The sequence below is a fragment of the Dermacentor silvarum genome, chromosome 3 (assembly GCF_013339745.2).
Source record: "Dermacentor silvarum isolate Dsil-2018 chromosome 3, BIME_Dsil_1.4, whole genome shotgun sequence".
Taxonomy (NCBI): domain Eukaryota; kingdom Metazoa; phylum Arthropoda; class Arachnida; order Ixodida; family Ixodidae; genus Dermacentor; species Dermacentor silvarum.
In genome coordinates this window covers 171,858,600-171,874,147 of record NC_051156.1, presented here as the reverse complement: position 1 = coordinate 171,874,147, position 15,548 = coordinate 171,858,600, and positions in this window count along the sequence as shown.

Genomic DNA, 15,548 nt, shown 5'->3' with positions numbered 1-15,548 from the left:
CGAGGAAACAAACCAACAAACGCTGTCGTTAGGGGGTGGAAAGAAACTCGGCATCATTGTACCGCATACTCGGAGCTCAGAAGAACAACAGACCACGGAATGAGCGATTTGTCCAATTTTAAGATTACATTACATACATTCACAGGTTACGCCGCATTACATGATAAGTGCGAAATAGTGTAAAGGTATGCTCCGAATTGGTTGGGTGCCGGAGCTTTCATGGAACCCAAGTATAGAAGAAACACCAGCGAGGTACTGCGCAACCCATTATACCCCTGTATTCTCGACGTGTTAAGCTGGCAGTTGGTGAGAACCATAACTCGTTTTAACCGGCTTCTCCGACAAAGTGATTTAAAAGCGCATACCTTTTTTTTATTGGAATAGACAGGCTTTATGTTTTGAGCTTTGGGAAACGCTATATACCAGACTGCATCCCATGTATCTGTATGCGCGTTGTTACGATATGATGTGCTAACAGGTGCACACACGTAGCTTATCGGCGCTTACAAATTTGTGATGGACATGTCCTCACTCGCCCAATCATCCTTGCCTCTGACCATAAAGCTTCTTGCTCAAGTGTGTCCACATAATCCCTTTGCTGTTTTTGGCTACTTGTGTGCCTTATTGTTCAGTTTCAGTGCTTGCTTGCATATCTGAGGTATTCAGTAACTATTATTGTGTTAGCTGATGTTGCTTGGCGAGGTAGTAGCCTTGTCCTTGTAAAGGCAAGAAAGCGCTTAATGGGGAGCAACTGAGAGGCGCACCATAGCAACTTCTGTAGCGTGTTCAGAATAGTTAAAAGACAAAACATACGAATGCGGTAATGAGTGCTAACTGCTAGCAAAGAGCATCAGTCAATCTAGCTACCAACATATGCCCTGATGGATGGTTTACATTAAGAGTTCATTGTTTACCAAAAGCGGCAATTGGGACTGTTTGCAGTGTCTGTTAGTGCGCTCGACAAAATGCTCACCTTCATTTGCCCATCAGAGCTGATTGTGCCCTGTTCGAGTATTGTTTCATATATATATAGAAAAATCAGAAGCACAACTACGCGGTTATCTTAGGTTTATTTACCCAAAACAGTTTCGGTCAGTGGACCGACCTTTTTCAAGGGCCCATTGAAAAATCCAGTTACCTACATATATATATATATATATATATATATATATATATAATCATTCGTGAGTACCCAGTTCTCTCTACTAAAAGTGCTTTCAGTATTCCACTCGCCGTGTTTATGCATCTGTTTGTTCATCATGATGCCTCGCGTGTGCGCTTGTAACATGCAGCACCACATTACGAAATAATAAAGAGCCCTTTCATTTGAAAGGAAAAACTTGGCTTCCAGTTTTTCAAACCGCACAGCCTTCAAACTTTATAGTTTATCATGACAACAAATGACGAAGTTGCCCAGGGGTTCACATATAGGCCAAAAAATGCCTCTTGAAATGTCATACATGGAAGCACAAGGAGGCACACGACCTGGTAGGAAAAACAGACACATAAAATGCGGCAGTTCGCATGTACGCATATTCAGAGACGCATTCCTGATCACCCCCCCCCCCCTCCCCTAGGCATTACAAACAAACAAACACAACCAACCAAACATAGGGTTAAATTTACAAGTAAATCTGCTTACACATATAAATGAAGGTTGGTGAAATAAATGCTTCAAAAAGCACGCTTCACATTTAAGACTCGCGAAGGCAGGTCTTCGAAGATCGCAATCATAATAGTTTAATTATGATTTAGGAATTCTGGAACCTGGTAAGTAATTTCCGGGATGCCATAAATGTTGACCCTTGGCGTGTTCTCTTCGTGTCAATTAGTGCACCACTATTGGTAATTGCAATCATTAGGCCAAACTGTTCAAAAAAGTACGTACTTCTGCATGAACTGTCATCTAAGTTCAGACACGGAATGAAAAAATAAAAGACGCTTTCCTGTTCGCAAAAAGAACCTTCGTGCAGACGCAGATAAAAAACTTTTTTTTCACCTTGAATTTTCAGATATACCACAAATAGAAAAGAAACAGGCCCATTGGAGTCAAGTGGTACTCCTATTTAGGAAAAAAATAAAATTGAGCCCATGCTTCCTAAAGTTCATGCTCTCTCTTTTTTTACTAATATCTGCAACAAATAAACCCTGTCGTGTTTCCAATAGTTTCTCTTTATTTCTTAGAGATTCATGCGAATAGTTATAAAATTAAATGATTCTTAAGCACTGACTCGTAAGAACAGCGTAGAATTTTTCTCCAGAAACAATGTCTTATGAAGGCAAAGTATTTTTCAAGTAGACCCTTTATCCAGAAAAGATTCTCGGGCTTCCGAGCACAATTAGGAAAGTTGCTTAGGATCCCACCATGTGCTGAAGGTAAAATAAAGCACAGTGCAATAGAGCAGCAGTTTAAGGACGTGGACATCTCTTGCTTGGGCTCATTAGCTGGCAAGACAAAGCAGAGTTCAGCAGGACCTCTCTGCCGTCTCTTAATACATTTGTATTCTTGGCCCTGTTCCTTAAATGAATTGCGCTGCAGTCTTTCCGCAGCTCAAGACCGATGCACCTGGGATTAAATACTGCTTCCGCCTTCAGGCTTTAGTCGTGTTTACTTTCGAGGCTGATTACTTTCGGATAAGCTGAACATGTTTGTCCGCGAATATATATATATATATATATATATATATATATATATATATATATTTGTCATCTGGAAAGCAATTTCAGTCTTTGTTAATGCCTGGCTGATACAAGTTGTCCCAAGCTTTCCTGACATGTCTGTTTCTTTAGCTTCGTTGGTAATTATTATTTCTTTTCGTTGGTATATGTGTCTAAATTTTACCTTATCCCAGTGATTTGGCACTGGCATGGTATAATTATATTGTCACGTGGTCGTGACGTGAAAGCACGCAGAATCCAAACTGTTAACGATCAAACTCTTTATTGCGCGATTCTGTGCCCAGCAATGAAAATATATCGCTTGACAACAAGAGCGGCGAGCGCAATTGTCGGTCGTCGACAAAGCTGATCAGCGGCGAAACGCGTCGGTTGTTATAGATGAGTCATCGAAGGTTCCAGAGTTATCACTGGTGCCCCCGTCTCTTCCAGAGAGTACTACACAATTCGCGTCACTCATACAATCAGATTACATTAGCGTCGGTGACAACAGGCACCAGATAGAAGCCTCGATGATGCTCGAGAAACTTCCGATACGTGCAGGTGCGTCCTGCGCCAAGCGATAACGCTCAACATTTGTTAGCCGGTGGAAAGCGGTCACCAGTGAAAGATGGACAAGTACTCGTGTCAATATATAATTTGCCTCACAATGCCAACGTCACCATGTGTACTAGAATTCCGCTATACCACTCCAATTACAGCTACCTTGTTTACGGAGGATTGCAATGATGGTGTGTACCAGCACAATAAACGTTATCGCATTCCAAAAAGAAAGGCTTTGAAGACATTATCGATATTGCTTTACTGCTTTCAGTGGTAGCGAAATACACTAGATGACCTTAGTGACTTGTGTTAAAGTATGCAGCGTTTCTTTTATTATTTGTTATTTGTATCTTGTTTAATAATTTTTTTCTATTAGTAGTGTTTGATACATGGACATCTAGCCCTAAATAGGGCTTTGATTCTATTTTCTACCTTTCTATATTTCTTCACTTAATAATAATAAAAAAGGTTATTTGAGGCTTTGTGATCTCTGCAAAGCATGAGCGTTCCCATACAGTGGTTCCTGATAGAGTGGATCCACATAGCACCACCATTTCATTTAACGCTGTAGCTCGTCTGATTTTTTCTGAAGTTCAATGCATGCTTCGACATATTTGTTTCGGTCTGCCTTCAATTTAGTTTTGAGTTCCGGTTCCCACCAGAACCTGTGTGCGTTGTGCTACTCTAAACGCAGATACCAACGCATGCCATATGTATCTCCCGTAGATCCGGATAAAGAAATGTTGTTTCCTTGCATTTTGAATTCAACGTAGCCCTCGCGCTCGTGATGTTTTTGCGGACAGAGATATGTCGGGGTGCAGCTGGCAGTAGCCATAACTAATACGTGAATGCAGCTTTTGTTTGCATTATTTTTAGTTAAGCGCCAGAAAGACAGAAAATTTCCGCGCGTGCGTCTACGTGCCACGGCTGCCGAAGGACGTCCGCAAAGTTGAAATGCACAAAGGAAGAAAAAAAAAACGAAAAGAAGGAAGGCGAGAAAGAACGAGAGCGAAGGTTCAGCAGGAAACATATGCTTTGCGCTGCAATAGCTGACTAAATATATGCACCTGCTGTCCTCGATAACCTCTGTTCTTATAAACGACAAACAGAGGATTGTAATTCTCCTTGCTTTCTTTTTTATTTCGGATTCGCTCATACAGCTGGCGTCAAAGGCTTATGGATCGTGGATGCAGAGAAAGAGTTGAATATTTCCGTAGGTCGGAAATTTGTGGAAACAACCTAGTGTTGTATGCGGCTTTGCATGCCACGGTAATTTGGGAAATGAAACGTTTAGTAAAAATATGTGGTCCGAAAAGTTTTGACGCCAAGTGCACGTCCCAAAAACAAAACAAAACAAACAATCCAACCAACCAAAATATGGATTTAACCTCTGTGTGTATTTGCATGGAGGCGAAAACTCATCAACAAAAAAAGTACATATTTCGGCATCTCATGCAGGCATCTATACATTGTTGTGGCTTCCTTGATTTCTGGTCACACGAAAGGAAATTGTTAGCGCCACAATGGAACAACGTCGAGTGAGACATTTGGAGGATCGAATTATTTAATTTCCCTAATTGTCAGCGCGCACGTTTCATCAGTTCGTAGCTTTCATTTGTCTTGCTTTGACAAAGCTTGATGTAGCGTCCTGACATATAAAAAATTATCTCTTGCATAGTGCCATATCAACATTACAATACAGAATTACAGCAATCTAAAGTGTGTTTTTTTAGCTGCACCAAATTTTATAAAATTGCCTGTATCAGATATCACAATTCCAACCCTTGATCAAAATTACTCGATGCGGCGGCCATTACTTCAACGAGAAATTAAAATACTTATTTAAATAATTACCATAATTACTCTAATGAACTTTTTAATAAATTACTTTAGGGCACACATTTTAATATACGAATTGTAGCTAGTGAGTTCGCATACTGTATCCGCTTGAAACGAATTCTCAGGACTGCAACATTTTCAAGATGCTAATTTTCAGTGTTCGGCGAAATTCATTGGCGTTCCAGACAGTTGCAGCAACGACAAATAAGTACATGTAAGAGCCATTTGTCTTAATAGGGATTAGAAGAAATAGGGCAACAAATAAACAATATTGCCACGACAACGTGGGGAGAAATGATGTACAGAAAATAATAAGAAAGACAAATCAATTTTACCAAAATCAGGTTCACAAGGAGAAAATAACATAGGATGGCTCTATTTACCACTTTATCATGTAATTCTTACTCAAAGCGGATGAAGTGCATTCGTTGTGCTTTGTGCATCGAAAGTGTCCAGAAAGCCTGGGAAGTGAGTCACGTATCACTTCTCGTCCATAATTTGCATTTGTGAGCATCACAGATAGCAATGTGTTTGGACTGTGGTCATGTCCTGAGGTGCAGAGGCGTGCCGTCACGCCCTTCATGATTTCGAAGTGAGGCTTTCGTCACCTCTTCTCCCGAATTGGTGAGTGCTGGCAGCTGGCTGCTGCACTCTCACTCAATGGACCGGTCCTGGACCAAGGTAAATCGGCATTGGATGTAGTGAAAATAAAGGTTTCCCGGGACGGCAGGCGATGCATACATGTATAAGTGAAGACGCGAGCTGCAACAGCAATACGAGCGTACGCCTTCGTCGTCATTTCACCGTCCTCACGCCGTCGTCATCCCCGTCTCTTCATGTCGTCGTCATATCGTCGTCTCCACTCCATCGCAGTGATTGCTCTGTCGTCAAGCGTGGGATGCGAACAATCGCGTGCCCCAAGTTAAATTGAAGGGAAGCGTTCACCTGTGAAATTGTGCCCAAATTGTCCTGTGCACTATAATTGCAAATGGACGCTAAACAAGAGCAGCGTTCTTCGCAAATACCGCTGAAAGTTGCGCCTAAACCGATTCCCACGGAGTGGTATAGATGCGCATAATTTCTTTACTGAACTTTAGTCTAATGGACGGCCTCCAAATAATATTGCCTGATCTGTCCTGTCCGCTATGTGCTTCCTTTTCATTTTCTTTTTTGAGGTTTGATGTCGCGGTTTTATTCAGTCGTGATTATGCCGAACTTGTCGTGCCGTTGTCGTCATTGCATCGTCGACATACTGTCGCGTCATGCATTCTTTATCATACCGTCGCCGTGATACCGTCGTGGTCGCCGCATTGTCGTCATTCCCCCTTCGCCATGCCATACTCATCATATTGTCGTCGTCGCGCCGTTGTTATCATACCCTCACCGTAATGCTGTGGTGGTCGTTCAATCATCCTCATTCCACCTCCGTCTTGAGATGGCTTATGCCGGTATCGTGAGATGGCTTATGCCGGTATTTCTCGGGACTGCCGGGACAGCCCCTAAAGAGGGTTGCCATGACCACGTTTCTACACGTAAAAGAAAAATAATAAATTTATTTACATATTTATTCCACTTCTCTCCGCCCATACATTCTTGTCACCATTCTTCCCACGACAAACATCACACGTTGCCTTCGTTCTCATCACATCACTGCGTCGATATCTCAAATCGCGTATCCGCATGTGCTGGTGTTTGGATTTCGGTATAGCTTATGAACCATGAGCTGTTACATGAACTTTAACTTGATGAACAGTTGAGGTTGAGAGCTGTACAATGCATAAATAGAAATATTGCACGAGAATAAACCTTACATATGATGAAAATAAAGACAATTGTACAGATTGCATTTAGATATATCACATTTATTTAATCATTTCGCGAAGGCCCCGTTTCAAATAGATTAGCACATTTTTGGTTGATCTTCCTACTTTTCTTTTATTTCGATCAATAGCACTGTAACTGAAGCCGAGTGATCGTTTGTTATGTGCCGCGTTTCGACTCTACACGAATGAGATTAAAGCAACAGTTTTCTGAAAATTTCACCGTGGTAAATAGCTCTGGTACAAAGTTGAAAGCTAAAATTTCATATCGTTAAGCATTGATTGAAACTATAGACATCATACAACTGTACTTGGCGTACTAACATACTGGAAGATATATGTAAGAGTATGTTGTCGGAGTGATCAATCGCCTAAAGCGCACTCCAACTTTGCTCCACAACACGTCTTCACAGCATTGCGTTGTGTACTGCAGTGAAGGTTAACTTGAAACCCGCTGATGTTGGACAGAAAAGCCGACTTCAAGTTTCTTTTTCTCGTTTATGAACGAGAAGAAGGGAAACAGATGGGCTCGATTTTTCTTAATCCCGACCATATAAAGCCAATGGGAAATGAAGCCAAGGAGAGGATAGGGGTAATTAGCTGTGGTTGAAATTGTATAAAATAATGAGGAAAAGAGAAATGAAAGTGGACGAAAAGATAACTTGTCACCGGGGGCGACCGAACCCACAACCTTCGCATTACGCGAAGTCTAGGCACACACATGCACACAAACACCCCAAACAGGCAGCTAGGGCCACCGGGCATGCGACACTTTGTGTGACACTGGGTGTGTGGACATTTTTTTGCCAATCCCGCAGCATTGGTATGTGCTACTGTGTAGGCGCGAAAAGACATGTAGACGAGGAGGCGAGTAGTGAGAAAGTCGGCAATAGAGAATTGAAGACGTCAACTACAGAGGGGTGGAGAAAGAAGTGAACAGAGCAGAATGAAACTATGAGCCATTGACACAGGGCAAACAAACAAACAAACAAACAAACAAACAAACAAACTAACAACAAAAACAAACAAACAAACAAGGAATGGAACTAGAGCGTGCTTTGAGGGAGGGACGTCGAGCTGCAGAGAAGTGAGGAAGTCAGAAACAGGAAATTGAAGAGGTCGGCTACACAGAAGTGATGAAGTCAGTCACAAAAGCAACCGAGTGTGGAGAAAAAGAAACAAGAAAAAAAAATGGCACGAGAGCGTGCATTTTGTCAGGAGCGTTGACTTACATGAAAATGATGAAGAAGAAGCGAACGGAAGGCAGTTCAGTAAACATAAAATAAAACTATGTGAAAGCACTGGTTAGTATGTTAAGTCACTAGTTATTTGACTGGAATTTGTGTTTCTGTGTTGTTTTTAATGCCTTTTTTTCTAGTTCATTTGACAAGACTTTTCAGACGGAATGTTCGACGTAATTATATGAGCTTACTTTCCATTTTAGTGTGATTTTATGGGATTTCGTACACGTCTGCGGCCTTTATTCATTCGCGAATCTCTGTGTGAAAAGGAGTAGTCGGCGCCAATTAAATGCGCCAATATCTCCTAAGCATCATGTACCAAAATAGAAAAAGAAAACTTGGCTTATAACCAGTTCCCGAATATGCGTGGCATCCGCCTATATATGTTACAATGAAGACGTTAGTGTGGCTAGGAACACTTGTTAATGCTTTCCTGAAAAAGAAAATCGGCATTTTTTTTCACAAAATATATATTTTGTGGTAATACCGAAAATATTGAGGGTGGTCAACAGGCGAATATTGAAGTGTGCTGGTTAATTTGAGGTTAAATGAAAATGGCATGCTCACGATTTCGGCCTGTTTAGCAGCGTTATATGAAACGCTTACAATGTGTTCTCGCTGCCCTGGAAGGACCAAAGAAGGCATCAATTTCATATTTGGAGGTAATGGGGGCCATGCTATGGGTGACGTGTGAACAATGTTTGAACTATGTATGTAAGTAAGGGGAGGGGGTTGCTTCGAAAATAATAACTGAATTCTTTCATTTGACGGTGACAAGAACTTTAATTCATCCTGAGAAACTGTGGCCAGGGGGCGCCGTTGGTGGCTCCGCCCACTGATGGCACCGGGAGGCGAAATACCGTTGCGATGTCGTGGGCCCTCTGGACTGCCTGGAGCTGGATGTGGTGGTGGTTGCCTCTAGAGGAATTCGTCCCACTGTTCCTTTTTTTGTGGCAAGTATAGAGTTTTCTATGGCTGGGCACAGCCAGAGCATATGATCAAAAGAGCATGAATCGGCTCGTAGTTGTACAGAGGAACAGAGCAGAAATCTGACGAAGAGAGGTACAAATTAGACACACACAGCTGCTCTGTGCCTGTCTTCACCTGCGTCAAATTTCTGCGTCGGTTCCCCTGTAAGATGAACAACCAAGCCCAACCGGAAACGCTGGACGTGGTTGGTTTTCCCGGTCTCCTCGGGAGTTATGTGAGGTAGGTTGTTTCAAGTTTGTTGACTGTAGGAAGCATGTTGGGGGTGACATGAGATAAACGTTAATTTGTATAGCATAATTACAGCCTTTGTAGAAGATTGCCTATTCAAGCGTTCCAGAGTGTGATACCGACATTATCCTCAATGGTTTCCCAGAGTCCTAAATCAAATGCACGTTCCACCAAGTTCAAGTTCTGCGGCATAGGGAGGAATGTTAGATGTAATGTGTGCCGAAACATTATTGTTCCTGATCTTACTGGAAGCCTTGCAAAGCATTACTTGTTACATAAAGCATTACTTTATGCGTTATTTGAGGTTTGTAGTTGATTGTAGTTGATTTCCCCGGTGTCTTGAACGAGGCGACTTGTTTAGATTTATTGAAAACAAGGGGCATGTTATAGGTGACGTGTAGGCAAAGTTCTGGTTGTGTGGGTTAACTGCGGCCTTTGTAATATATTGCATATGCAAGCTATCTGTAATATTTTAAGTGCGTTATACGAACGACGCAGAATTCAGCTCACTGCACTGGTCGAACAGTAAATGCCATCGAGATGAAATTTGTAGAAGATGGGGAGAACACTATTTCTGATCTGTATATGTGGCAGGTTTATTGCGTCGGGTTTAAATAAACCACAATGGTAGCTCCGTGCCTATTGCGTTGCCCTGCTAAGCTCAGGGTCGTCGGTTTGATTTCGGCCGCGGGGGTCGCATTTCGATGCAGGCAAAATGCACAAACGATCGCGTACTCAGATTAGATGGAAGCACTCCGGAGCATTATATGTGTTTTACGAACGGGGCCAGATTTAAACCAGTGCCCTGGAAGAATTATACATGCCACCAAGATCAAACATAGTGAAGATGCCCTAAACATTATGGCCACAGTTCTCGCGAAGTAAAATGTGTGTGGATAATTGCTGCTTTTTGAAGATTTCTTTAACAAGCACTCGGAAAGGTTATGTACGGGCAAGTTTTCAAACGGGCGAGTCATATGCGAGCAACGTATTAAAATATGTGTTTTAATTCTAAGCAATTGATATTCCTATAGCACTTGCTCGAATAAAACAGCTTCGCTGGAAATTGGGTTGTGATTCTGCAAGGTCGCACGAGTATGCTGTCTGTTTTAGGGGCGAAGCTCCTTATAGCGGCACCCGTTCGTCCCCGTCGTAGTAGGTAGCCACGTCTAGTTTTATGAATTGCTCAATAGATGGCGTTGTGTGTCCGTATATGTATACGTATAGTATAACCGGAAGCCCACTTCCGCTTCCGGTTCCACTTCCGGTTCCGCTTCCGTTTCCACTTCCGGTTCCGGTTCCGGAAGCCAGCTTCCGGCTTCCGGAGAACGCTTCCGGCGTTTTATGAAAAAAAAAAATTCCGAAAGTTGTGTCCATAGCGCGGAATCGAACCAGGGACCCCTCACTTCCGAACGCGCGGCGCGAACCACTACGCCACGAAGCGCACATAGACACACGCACCACGATGGCAATAAATACCCAACATTAACGAAAGGCCGCGTTTCTAGCGCGTTTCTAACGCGTTTGTGCTAGCGCGTTACGGCCCGTGTAAGAAGCTGGTGTAAGATGCTGTGGCCTCTCCGCCTTACCTTCAACGCGTTTCGAATGCGCTGCCGAAAGCGGTGGCAAGTCAAGTTCAAGTCGAGGAGCGTTTATGAATACGGGGGGTATACTCTCTCGGCAGTCATGTGATGGCGTCGGCAAACGCGGTGCACGTTCCGGCATGTGTAAATGGCTGCGTAAGACGCTGTGGCCGCTCCCCCTTACTAGAGAGTACTGCACGTTTCTAACGCGTTTGTGCTAGCGTCCCCTTAAGCGGGAGATCCGATGATTCCCTCCGGAGCTTCGCCCACTCATCATCATTCACCCCGTGGATATGCTGTGAATTTTTTATTGCGATAGCAATTATATGGACACTCCAAAGCAGATTTCTGCCGTCGGCGTCGCCGTTGCCGTCGCCGTTGCCGTTGCCGTGGCCGTCGCCGTGAGGTTCCGTATGACGTCAATGGAGATGAAATCGTCGCCGCGCGCCGCCGAACGCTGTATGTGCGAGTGAAAGGGCGCGAGGGACGCGCGCTTTCACGGCGAGTGAACCCACGGCGGAGAACAAACGCGCGTTCTGCGCCGTGCTCCCTTAAGAGCTGCAGAAGTAGGCGTCTCTTTCCTCCTTTACAATCACCATATATGTATAGAGCAAACGCGCTTTCTTCCGACGCGCGAAAGGCCGTGGGGGGAGGGGGAGGGAAGGGAGGCGACGTTTAGCTGCGGCACCAAGTGCCTATTTATATCAGAGGCTCCGGCAACAGTCACCAACGCCGCACGCATTTTGTGCGAACGCGGGCAAAACGCCGACGGCGTCGACAGCAGTTCTGCGTGTTGCCGGTGCTGCTGCATGTCCAAGTTTATACAGCTGATAAAGCTACTATCATTACTCCGTATAGCTCTCTACAAATTTGCTATCGCAATTGATGCTTCGCCTTTCAGGTGAAACTGCGACAACTTTTTTTATTAGGGCGATAGAAAGCCTTATATGGATCTTGAAGCGGAAAATCCGTCAAGCGTCCGGCGTTAACAACGGATGGCAAGAAGTCTCACGTGACCAAGCCATGACGTCACGTTCCCGGCGCTGGACCTACTACGGCTGGAACCTCAGGTGGTCCAAATTAACCCGGAGTCCCTCACTACGGCAGTGCCTCATAATCAGATCGTGGTTCTGGCGCGGGTAAAACCCCATAATTTAATTTTAATTTCACCAAACCTATACCGACGAATTCTTGCGAGGGCGCAAAACAGGAGACGACTGTGCTGAGGTTGTGTCAAATGCGTGCGCGGAAGGTGGACGCGCCAATGTAGGCCTTTCATTCTTTTATAGCGTTGCGTCAAGCGTGCAAGCGTTAAATGCTTTTTGGTGCTTTTTGTTTACATGGCCCTTGAAGTAAGCTTCATGTTAAGGACGGATTGGTTTGAGAGAATACGTGCCTATAATAGGTGTACTGCACTACAGTGGCAAGTTTTAGCCACGTTACCTCATATATGAGCCTCTGCGAAGTGAAATAGAGCCGATATACTGCCAGGGCGTAATTCACCCAGCTACAACCAGTGGATGTAGTTAGGATTCAATAGATAGGCGTAACCACATAACATGCTATTCATGGTGATCATATCTCCGACTCTTCAACGAATGAGACAGGTACTTGTTCGAGACTCATTCGCTGCATGTGCGCAGCATTTCATTAAGGCCGCCTGGAGCATCGTAACGTGCGAGCTAGTACTGACTGTCGCTAGCACATCACGACAAATTCAATGACAAAAAGAAATTAAAGAAAGATACTAAGGAAATGGTCGACAGTTGGTGAGGAAACGTATCATGGCGGGCAAAAAACTTACTTTCCGAAAGCGATGGCCTTTCCTCGGAGGTGTTCCTGCTATGCACATACTTCAGTGACTGCTAGATGCCTAAGCGTAACGCACAGAGAGAGTAGGAAAGAAGGAAGGAACGACTGAGAAGTTAATTTGAATTTGTTCGGTCAGCTATTCTAATCTTGCGGGAGGGGAAGTGAAAGAAAGAGACAGAGCCAGAAGAGAAACGACGTCAGTTCGACTATATGCACTAGACAAAGCGTAGCGTTCTTCTATTCGGATGCTCAAGTCCTTTGCATTCGGCATTTAAGTCCGTTGCATTCAGGCCCTGCAAAAGCGCTCATGATACTTACTGTGCTGACGAGGGCGGACGCGAGGCTCCCGAGGCCTAAACTTCGGTAAAATGTCAGCCGTTACACTCAGGAAGACCTTGAAGTGAATTCCGTGGCTAATGAATGCCTTCTTTGGGATGATGCTTTACATCAGCCAAGTTTGGGTTGTTATACGGGGCTTGTATTTTTACAGCGAAAGGCTGTATATGGCTAGGCGAAACGAAAAGCCATTCGTCCCATGTTTCGCTAAACGTCTGCATTGGCTGCGCCGTCAGTTACGTCGTTCTCTACGTCGCACCCAAGCACGCGCACCATTGGCTGCGCCATTGGTGACGTCGTTCTCTGCGTCATACCCAAGCACGCGCGCCTGCTCTGCCCGCAACGCCGCCTCCTTGGCTCGCCGTTGTCGCATGCGTTCGATATCTCCAGTTGGCTCGGCGTCGTGGTGAGCAGCATCCGCCCGCCATTGGCGCTTGCGTTCCACTTCGCGAATTTCAACGTGGACGTTTCGTCGCAGCCTGAAGCCAAAGTGTCCGCTCGAGAAACTCCTGCCGAAAGCGGGAGTTGGCCCCGGCTAACACGTTCCCTCCATTGCCACGTTGCAATGACGCTGCTCTGCCCGCAACGCCGCCTCCTCGGCTCGCCGTTGTCGCATGCGTTCGATATCTCGAGTTAGCTCGGCGTCGTGGTTAACAGCATCCGCCCGCCATTGGCGCTTGCGTTCCACTAGAAACACAAACATGTAACCAATAATTGAGAAACGCTTCAATACAGCGTTAGGGATTAACCCACTACTAAACACCATGGCCGCACGTTTCAGCTTCGCTGGTTAACCATCAAGCTTGGGCGGTGAATTTTTTGTAAACTACTCTGTTCTGGATGCTGTGGTCAAGCAATTTGAAGATCGTACAGATGCACTTTGCACCGCGTTTGCACGTGCAACTTTGCACTATGCCGTGCTTGTAACAATGAAAAACAAACTTTTGTCCAACAGAGCACTGTGTTTTCTGATTGTTGGTTTTATTCTAATGACCGAAGGAATGCTGAAAACAACATTTGCTTATGAGATGGCGAAACAAATAGCTGAATACATACACAAATTAAAGCAACAAATATATTTTTAACGCCGACACGCTTGACACAACGCTATAAAAAAAGTCACAGACCTGGGCAGTCCCACGCAGCACAGTTACAGCGTAAGCTGGTGGAGCGGCTCAAGAGTAGCTCCAATTTGGGCACCACGCACAACAGGGTCTTCGCGGCAGTCTGTTCGCCTCGTTTTGACGAGAACGAGCTGAACTGTCCGCCCGGCTCTCTGCACAGCAGTCAGCTGAGCCCGATCAAGCTTTAGAACTGCAACTTACATTTCGGGCGTGCCGCCTTTGCAGGCACCTCAACTAGATGGCGCCACCATACTGGCGGAGGCTCGGCAGCTCGGGAGCGCATTGATTGCGCGCCTCGTCTGAATCGCATATCGTCGTCTGCACCTGCGGACACTGCGTTTGCGGGCATCTTACCTAGATGGCGCCACCATACTGGCGGAGGCTCGAGTCGTCTCCTCCTGCGTGCTTGCCTTATATATGGGTATTTTCCGCGCCCCGATAGCAAGCGCTTGCGTGGACCAGTGGTAGAGTATCCGGCTCCCACGCAGCGGGCGCGGGTTCGATCCCGGCGGCAATCGGGTACTTTTTTTCACGTTTCCGGTGATATCGGTTACGCGGCCACCGGCGGCGGCATCATCAGCGACCCGAAACGGCTATTGGAATGAGCCCATAACAGCTTACGCTGTAAAATTGCTCCATCTGTCGACCAATATTGAAATGGCCTTGACCAGCGCAAGGGATTGCGCAACAGCTAGTAAGTAAGACATTAAGTGCATTTGTGCGTGCTCTAAAATAATAAGATGGCAACCGAAACAAAAATTCATGCACTTTTTGTGTAACACGCGTCATATTGGCAAACCTTGCAACACTGGCAACGACACAAAGGGATTCTTCAATGACGTCCACGCCGCTGTCTCGATTTGCATGCAAACCTCATAGCGAATGCTCATACAAGTACGGGGAATGGGCGCTAGTTTATTGCACCGTAGCAATACTTTCTTGCCTCTGGCCCAAGCGTACACAGCTGCACAATTTTGCAAGTGTCTTCGTTTTTTGCTTCTCATTTGAATAAACGATTGCTGCTTCCATGCTGCTTCTCATATTGTCTTCGTGCAAGCAATTGCGCACAGAAAGGCAAAAGCAAACGTACTATCGAGTAAGAGCTGTGCAGGCGCGACTGCTGCTGGGCAAGGGCCGACATAACCGGAGCGCAAATCCTTGCAAACACTGGAGCAAAGATAAATGAATTGTCGCTTCCTTTTGAATGGCGTCTCAGTGGGCACTCTGCGTGCGTTCTCGCTCGAACAGAAAAAAAAGATGGTGGAACTAGGGTGCCTCATTAATCACCGCTGCGCAGGGCTTAGCGAATGGCGGCAGCGCAGTGAGTGAAGAGTAATGAGCTTGAATTTTCTTTCT